Here is a 9,959-nt window from a genome sequence, read left to right on the forward strand (position 1 = left end):
CTTTATTGATTCATTGATTATTAATCTAAAATTACATGAGAAACATTAATTTTACAATACCCACACTATAACCAAGATCAACCCAGTTACTTCCCTGAAGTCACTGTCCATGAGCATAGTAAGATACTGTATATACCATTTCCCCCAATCCACATTAATAATGCTAATCGTTATGCCTACCTTCTCCTTGCTTTCATATCTAACTACGACACTATCTTCCCCTTGGTAACTGTTCCTCCAAACTTGTATTCTGTGAATCTGCTGATGATTTGCTCCTTCTGTTTTATCATGGCGCTTCGTCTCCACGCATGTGTTAAATCATTTGATACTTATTTTCTCTTCCTCACTTATTTCACTGAGCATAATATGCTCTAGCGATATCCATGTTGCAGCACATGCTAGGATTTGTTTTCTTGTGATGGCTGACTAATATTCCTTTCTGTATATGTACCACATCTTCTATACCCATTAATCTATTGATGTCCATTAAGCTAGGTTTCTTTGAATAGTACTCTGATTAACATAGGGATATATATATATCTTTATTAGCTGGGCAGATTCATTGGTTTTATTGGATTCTTCAATTAATTTATTCTTTATTTACTTATTATTAATCTATACGTAAAAGTATAACATGAGATTTTCTAGACTCCAACTGTCTCGAAATTCTTCCCAATGCCCCACTGCAGTCACTTCCATCAACAGAGCAATGTACTGTCGATTCACTGCCTGTGTTCACTGTTTGGTTCAGCACTCACCGTGCACCCACAAAAACATTATATGTGCTAATCATAATGCATCCTTTCTCTCCCACTGTTATCCCTCCATTCTCCCATGTCCACATTAGTCGTTTTCCGTTTGGTAACTGGTAGTTCATTCTTGGGCTCTGTTTGTCTGCCACAATTTTGCTCCTTCAGTTCTTTCCTGCTTCTCTAATTGCACAGATTGGTCATATCATTAGATACTTGTCCTCCTGTCTTAACTCTTTGAAAATAAAACCCCATTTTTTATCCATGTTGTCGCAAATGGGAGGATTTGTTTTCTTCTTATGGGTGAAATGCAATTAATTGTTTATGTATACCACTTCTTCTTTATCCATTCATCTTCTGATGGAGATGGATCGGCTACTGTCAATTGTGCTGCGATAAACTAGGGGGTGCACATACCTTTTTTAAAATTTGGCTACTGCATTCTATCTACTTATCTGTACAACTTTGTTTTCCTCTATGTATCTATCATCTGACAATCTATCTTCTTGCTATCTCACATCTATCATAGTCATTATCTATCTCTATCATCTCTCATCTATCTTCAACTGAAATCTCTGAACCCATCTATGAGTATTTCTTATTTCTCATAATTTCACAATTACATGAGTAACACTGTTTACTAGAACTTCCATCACCAATATATCCCCAGATATCCCATTGCATTCACTATCCTCCAGTGCAGTAAAATAACGTAGAATCACTAGTCTTCTCTGTGACGTACAGTCCTCCACGTAACCCAACCCAAATCTATGTACTCTCATTCAATTGCACCGTTTTTAACACCCTGTCCTACTTATCCCTCCACTATAGCACAACCGGCCCAGTCTCTTTCCTTTGGTAACCACTAGTAAATTCTTCTCTTCAGCGTGGCTTGTTCAGTTTGGTTATTTCACTTTTTTTCTATTTTTTATTACTCTGCTAGTGAGTGAAATCATTTACCATGTTTCTGACACTCCATCTCTTATTTCCCTGATCATAATTCTCTGCTATCTACATCCATGTTGTTGTAATTCGTAGGATTTGTTTTCCTCATATGGCTGAATAATATCCCTCTCCTCATCTTCTGGTGGTTACTGAACTTTGCTACTATTCATGCTGTGGTTATAAACATAGGTGAGCACATGTCTTGTTGAAACTGTGCTGCTGTATTCTGTTACTCTGTATTTATTTTATTGCATTTGTTCATTTAATAATATCTCATTAATGTACAGTTACATTAATAAAATTAAGTGTGCTAGAACACGCCCATCACAAAGAACCCCAGGATTCGCAATTACAGTCACACACGGTGAGCACAGTAAGATACTGTAGAATCACTACCTGTGTTCCCTGTTTTCTACAGCAATCCCCGTAATGCCCACCCACGCTATTCTTGGAAATCATATAGCACACTTTGTTTACTCCGTCCTGCGCCTCCATTCCCTCCTTTCCAGAGCATACCCTTCCCCTGTGTAAACTCCTAGTCCAATATTCAGTTCTGTGAATATGCTGATGTTATGCTTCTTCAGTTTTTCTTGGTTCTACATCTCTACAGATGGGTCAAATCATTTGACACTTCTCTTTCTTCACCTCTTATTTCATGAGTATAATGCAATCCAGATCCTTCCTACTTGTTGCAAATGTTAGGACTTTTTTTTCTTCTTATGACTGATTATTATGCAACTGTCGAAATGTAACACAACATGTTTACACATTAATCTACTTATGGACACTTACCTGGGCTACGATGCATGGTGCTGATAAACCCGTGGATGTATATGCCTTTTTAAAGTCGGCTCCTGAAATGGATTTTTGATGAGTTTATTATTGATTTGTTGATTTACCATTAATCTACATTTACATGTGTAACGTATTTACTAGACGCCCTTTACTACGTTCCACCCAATCCACCCCTGCAGTCAATTCCATCACCAGAGCAATGTACCGTAGAATCGCTAATTGTCTTCTCTGCTGGTCAGCACACCACGTGCACCCATTCCCACCTTATACATGCTAACGGAAATGCACACTTTCTTCCCCACCTCCTTTCCCCTCCATTCCCAACCATCCATCTCTGTCTCTTTCCCTTTGGTAACTGTGAATCTGTTCTTGTCTTCTGTGACACTGCTGTTTTTCTCCTTCAGTTTTTTCTTTGTTCTTATACTCCCATGATGAGTGACGTCATTTTACCTGTACAGGTAGGCCAGAAATAGTTATGTTTGCTATGATGGTGCAGCTGTGCAAGGCTGAGCTCAGCCCACCATCTGCTAGTGGCGTTTGCAGGAACAGCACTGTTGCCTGGAGATTCCATGATGTCACTGTGGGCTTCTTTCATGTAGACAGATTCTGTTTGCTCAGAAAATTTGTTTCCCACTTCAGTGCCTGCTATCCTACACGGTGTGTAATTATGGTAAGGTTTCTGCTGAGCACCTTGACAGCATCTGAGGAAATGGAAATGAGTTCCATGATACTGCGTGTTTCTTTTTATTTTGGCATCAATGCCAGTTACCTAAGCAACATTATTTCAATTAGACTACCCACGTTATGAAATCCACACCATATACAGCATAGGGGTCACTGTCCATGAGCCCCGTATTGCACTGTAGAAGCACGGCTCTTCTTTGCTGTTCTACCACCTTCCTAGTGCCCACACCCTGCCAACACATGTGTGCTACACGTAATGCCCCGTTTTACCTCACTTTCCTCCCTTCCAAGCCATTCCCCTGTGTCACTTTCCCTTTGGTAACCGTTAGTCCTCTCTTCAGTTCATGGAAGCTGCTACTGTCTTGTTCCTTCACTATTTTTCTTTTTCTTTAATTCTCCACAGTTGAGTGACTTCAATTGCCACTTGACTTTCCCTTCGTGGCTTATTTCACTCAGAACACTACCCACAAGTTCCATGCAAGTTGCTGTAAATGGTAAGATTTGTTTTCTTCATATGGCTGAATAATATTCTACATCTCATATACTGATGGACGTTAAGCTTGGCTTTTGTCAACACTTCAGTGAGAAACATAGGGGTGCAATTCTCGTTTTTAAAATGGGCTGCTGCATTCTGCTTATATATTTATAGATTTGTTGTTTCATGTTTATTCATATATGCCTTTATTGATTCATTAATTATTAATCTAAAATTACATGAGAAACATTAATTTTACAAGACCCACACTATAACCAAGATCAACCCAGTTACTTCAATGAAGTCACTGTCCATGAGCATAGTAAGATACTGTATATACCATTTCCCCCAATCCACATTAATAATGCTAATCGTTATGCCTACCTTCTCCTTGCTTTCATATCTAACTACGACACTATCTTCCCCTTGGTAACTGTTCCTCCAAACTTGTATTCTGTGAATCTGCTGATGATTTGCTCCTTCTGTTTTATCTTGGCGCTTCGTCTCCACGCATGTGTTAAATCATTTGATACTTATTTTCTCTTCCTCACTTATTTCACTGAGCATAATATGCTCTAGCGCCATCCATGTTGCAGCACATGCTAGGATTTGTTTTCTTGTGATGGCTGACTAATATTCCTTTCTGTATATGTACCACATCTTCAATACCCATTAATCTATTGATGTCCATTAAGCTCGGTTTCTTTGAATAGTACTCTGATTAACATAGGGATATATATATATCTTTATTAGCTGGGCAGATTCATTGGTTTTATTGGATTCTTCAATTAATTTATTCTTTATTTACTTATTATTAATCTATACGTATAAGTATAACATGAGATTTTCTAGACTCCAACTGTCTCGAAATTCTTCCCAATGCCCCACTGCAGTCACTTCCATCAACAGAGCAATGTACTGTCGATTCACTGCCTGTGTTCACTGTTTGGTTCAGCACTCACCGTGCACCCACAAAAACATTATATGTGCTAATCATAATGCATCCTTTCTCTCCCACTGTTATCCCTCCATTCTCCCATGTCCACATTAGTCGTTTTCCGTTTGGTAACTGGTAGTTCATTCTTGGGCTCTGTTTGTCTGCCACAATTTTGCTCCTTCAGTTCTTTCCTGCTTCTCTAATTGCATAGATTGGTCATATCATTTGATACTTGTCCTCCTGTCTTAACTCTTTGAAAATAAAACCCCATTTTTTATCCATGTTGTCGCAAATGGGAGGATTTGTTTTCTTCTTATGGGTGAAATGCAATTAATTGTTTATATATACCACTTCTTCTTTATCCATTCATCTTCTGATGGAGATGGATCGGCTACTGTCAATTGTGCTGCGATAAACTAGGGGGTGCACATACCTTTTTTAAAATTTGGCTACTGCATTCTATCTACTTATCTGTACAACTTTGTTTTCCTCTATGTATCTATCATCTGACAATCTATCTTCTTGCTATCTCACATCTATCATAGTCATTATCTATCTCTATCATCTCTCATCTATCTTCAACTGAAATCTCTGAACCCATCTATGAGTATTTCTTATTTCTCATGATTTCACAATTACGTGAGTAACACTGTTTACTAGAACTTCCATCACCAATATATCCCCAGATATCCCATTGCATTCACTATCCTCCAGTGCAGTAAAATAACGTAGAATCACTAGTCTTCTCTGTGACGTACAGTCCTCCACGTAACCCAACCCAACACTATGTACTCTCATTCAATTGCACCGTTTTTAACACCCTGTCCTACTTATCCCTCCACTATAGCACAACCGGCCCAGTCTCCTTCCTTTGGTAACCACTAGTAAATTCTTCTCTTCAGCGTGGCTTGTTCAGTTTGGTTATTTCACTTTTTTTCTATTTGTTATTACTCTGCTAGTGAGTGAAATCATTTACCATGTTTCTGACACTCCATCTCTTATTTCCCTGATCATAATTCTCTGCTATCTACATCCATGTTGTAATTCGTAGGATTTGTTTTCCTCATATGGCTGAATAATATCCCTCTCCTCATCTTCTGGTGGTTACTGAACTTTGCTACTATTAATGCTGTGGTTATAAACATAGGTGAGCACATGTCTTGTTTAAACTGTTCTGCTGTATTCTGTTACTCTGTATTTATTTTATTGCATTTGTTCATTTAATAATATCTCATTAATGTACAGTTACATTAATAAAATTAAGTGTGCTAGAACACGCCCATCACAAAGAACCCCAGGATTCGCAATTACATTCACACACCGTGAGCACAGTAAGATACTGTAGAATCACTACCTGTGTTCCCTGTTTTCTACAGCAATCCCCGTAATGCCCACCCACGCTATTCTTGGAAATCATATAGCACACTTTGTTTACTCCGCCCTCCGCCTCCATTCCCTCCTATTCAGAGCATACCCTTCCCCTGTGTAAACTCCTAGTCCAATATTCAGTTCTGTGAATATGCTGATGTTATGCTTCTTCAGTTTTTCATGGTTCTACATCTCTACAGATGGGTCAAATCATTTGACACTTCTCTTTCTTCACCTCTTATTTCATGAGTATAATGCAATCCAGATCCTTCCGACTTGTTGCAAATGTTAGGACTTTTTTTTCTTCTTATGACTGATTATTATGCAACTGTCGAAATGTAGCACAACATGTTTACACATTAATCTACTTATGGACACTTACCTGTGCTACGATGCATGGTGCTGATAAACCCGTGGATGTATATGCCTTTTTAAAGTCGGCTCCTGAAATGGATTTTTGATGAGTTTATTATTGATTTGTTGATTTACCATTAATTTATATTTACATGTGTAACGTATTTACTAGACGCCCTTTACTACGTTCCACCCAATCCTCCCCTGCAGTCAATTCCATCACCAGAGCAATGTACCGTAGAATCGCTAATTGTCTTCTCTGCTGGTCAGCACACCACGTGCACCCATTCCCACCTTATACATGCTAACGGAAATGCACACTTTCTTCCCCACCTCCTTTCCCCTCCATTCCCAACCATCCATCTCTGTCTCTTTCCCTTTGGTAACTGTGAATCTGTTCTTGTCTTCTGTGACACTGCTGTTTTTCTCCTTCAGTTTTTTCTTTGTTCTTATACTCCCATGATGAGTGACGTCATTTTACCTGTACAGGTAGGCCAGAAATAGTTATGTTTGCTATGATGGTGCAGCTGTGCAAGGCTGAGCTCTGCCCACCATCTGCTAGTGGCGTTTGCAGGAACAGCACTGTTGCCTGGAGATTCCATGATGTCACTGTGGGCTTCTTTCATGTAGACAGATTCTGTTTGCTCAGAAAATTTGTTTCCCACTTCAGTGCCTGCTATCCTACACGGTGTGTAATTATGGTAAGGTTTCTGCTGAGCACCTTGACAGCATCTGAGGAAATGGAAATGAGTTCCATGATACTGCGTGTTTCTTTTTATTTTGGCATCAATGCCAGTTACCTAAGCAACATTATTTCAATTAGACTACCCTCGTTATGAAATCCACACCGTATACAGCATAAGGGTCACTGTCCATGAGCCCCGTATTGCACTGTAGAAGCACGGCTCTTCTTTGCTGTTCTACCACCTTCCTAGTGCCCACACCCTGCCCACACATGTGTGCTACACGTAGTGCCCCATTTTACCTCACTTTCCTCCCTTCCAAGCCATTCCCCTGTGTCACTTTCCCTTTGGTAACCGTTAGTCCTCTCTTCAGTTCATGGAAGCTGCTACTGTCTTGTTCCTTCACTATTTTTCTTTTTCTTTAATTCTCCACAGTTGAGTTACATCAATTGCCACTTGACTTTCTCTTCGTGGCTTATTTCACTCAGAGCAATACCCACAAGTTCCATGCATGTTGCTGTAAATGGTAAGATTTATTTTCTTCATATACTGAATAATATTCTACATCTCATATACTGATGGACGTTAAGCTTGGCTTTTGTCAACACTTCAGTGAGAAACATAGGGGTGCAATTCTCGTTTTTAAAATGGGCTGCTGCATTCTGCTTATATATTTATAGATTTGTTGTTTTATGTTTATTCATATATGCCTTTATTGATTCATTAATTATTAATCTAAAATTACATGAGAAACATTAATTTTACAAGACCCACACTATAACCAAGATCAACCCAGTTACTTCCCTGAAGTCACTGTCCATGAGCATAGTAAGATACTGTATATACCATTTCCCCCAATCCACATTAATAATGCTAATCGTTATGCCTACCTTCTCCTTGCTTTCATATCTAACTACGACACTATCTTCCCCTTGGTAACTGTTCCTCCAAACTTGTATTCTGTGAATCTGCTGATGATTTGCTCCTTCTGTTTTATCATGGCGCTTCGTCTCCACGCATGTGTTAAATCATTTGATACTTATTTTCTCTTCCTCACTTATTTCACTGAGCATAATATGCTCTAGCGCCATCCATGTTGCAGCACATGCTAGGATTTGTTTTCTTGTGATGGCTGACTAATATTCCTTTCTGTATATGTACCACATCTTCTATACCCATTAATCTATTGATGTCCATTAAGCTAGGTTTCTTTGAATAGTACTCTGATTAACATAGGGATATATATATATCTTTATTAGCTGGGCAGATTCATTGGTTTTATTGGATTCTTCAATTAATTTATTCTTTATTTACTTATTATTAATCTATACGTAAAAGTATAACATGAGATTTTCTAGACTCCAACTGTCTCGAAATTCTTCCCAATGCCCCACTGCAGTCACTTCCATCAACAGAGCAATGTACTGTCGATTCACTGCCTGTGTTCACTGTTTGGTTCAGCACTCACCGTGCACCCACAAAAACATTATATGTGCTAATCATAATGCATCCTTTCTCTCCCACTGTTATCCCTCCATTCTCCCATGTCCACATTAGTCGTTTTCCGTTTGGTAACTGGTAGTTCATTCTTGGGCTCTGTTTGTCTGCCACAATTTTGCTCCTTCAGTTCTTTCCTGCTTCTCTAATTGCACAGATTGGTCATATCATTAGATACTTGTCCTCCTGTCTTAACTCTTTGAAAATAAAACCCCATTTTTTATCCATGTTGTCGCAAATGGGAGGATTTGTTTTCTTCTTATGGGTGAAATGCAATTAATTGTTTATGTATACCACTTCTTCTTTATCCATTCATCTTCTGATGGAGATGGATCGGCTACTGTCAATTGTGCTGCGATAAACTAGGGGGTGCACATACCTTTTTTAAAATTTGGCTACTGCATTCTATCTACTTATCTGTACAACTTTGTTTTCCTCTATGTATCTATCATCTGACAATCTATCTTCTTGCTATCTCACATCTATCATAGTCATTATCTATCTCTATCATCTCTCATCTATCTTCAACTGAAATCTCTGAACCCATCTATGAGTATTTCTTATTTCTCATAATTTCACAATTACATGAGTAACACTGTTTACTAGAACTTCCATCACCAATATATCCCCAGATATCCCATTGCATTCACTATCCTCCAGTGCAGTAAAATAACGTAGAATCACTAGTCTTCTCTGTGACGTACAGTCCTCCACGTAACCCAACCCAACTCTATGTACTCTCATTCAATTGCACCGTTTTTAACACCCTGTCCTACTTATCCCTCCACTATAGCACAACCGGCCCAGTCTCTTTCCTTTGGTAACCACTAGTAAATTCTTCTCTTCAGCGTGGCTTGTTCAGTTTGGTTATTTCACTTTTTTTCTATTTTTTATTACTCTGCTAGTGAGTGAAATCATTTACCATGTTTCTGACACTCCATCTCTTATTTCCCTGATCATAATTCTCTGCTATCTACATCCATGTTGTTGTAATTCGTAGGATTTGTTTTCCTCATATGGCTGAATAATATCCCTCTCCTCATCTTCTGGTGGTTACTGAACTTTGCTACTATTAATGCTGTGGTTATAAACATAGGTGAGCACATGTCTTGTTTAAACTGTGCTGCTGTATTCTGTTACTCTGTATTTATTTTATTGCATTTGTTCATTTAATAATATCTCATTAATGTACAGTTACATTAATAAAATTAAGTGTGCTAGAACACGCCCATCACAAAGAACCCCAGGATTCGCAATTACAGTCACACACGGTGAGCACAGTAAGATACTGAAGAATCACTACCTGTGTTCCCTGTTTTCTACAGCAATCCCCGTAATGCCCACCCACGCTATTCTTGGAAATCATATAGCACACTTTGTTTACTCCGTCCTGCGCCTCCATTCCCTCCTTTCCAGAGCATACCCTTCCCCTGTGTAAACTCCTAGTCCAATATTCAGTTCTGTGAATATGC

Source organism: Manis pentadactyla, chromosome Y (assembly GCF_030020395.1).
Source record: "Manis pentadactyla isolate mManPen7 chromosome Y, mManPen7.hap1, whole genome shotgun sequence".
Lineage (NCBI taxonomy): Eukaryota > Metazoa > Chordata > Mammalia > Pholidota > Manidae > Manis > Manis pentadactyla.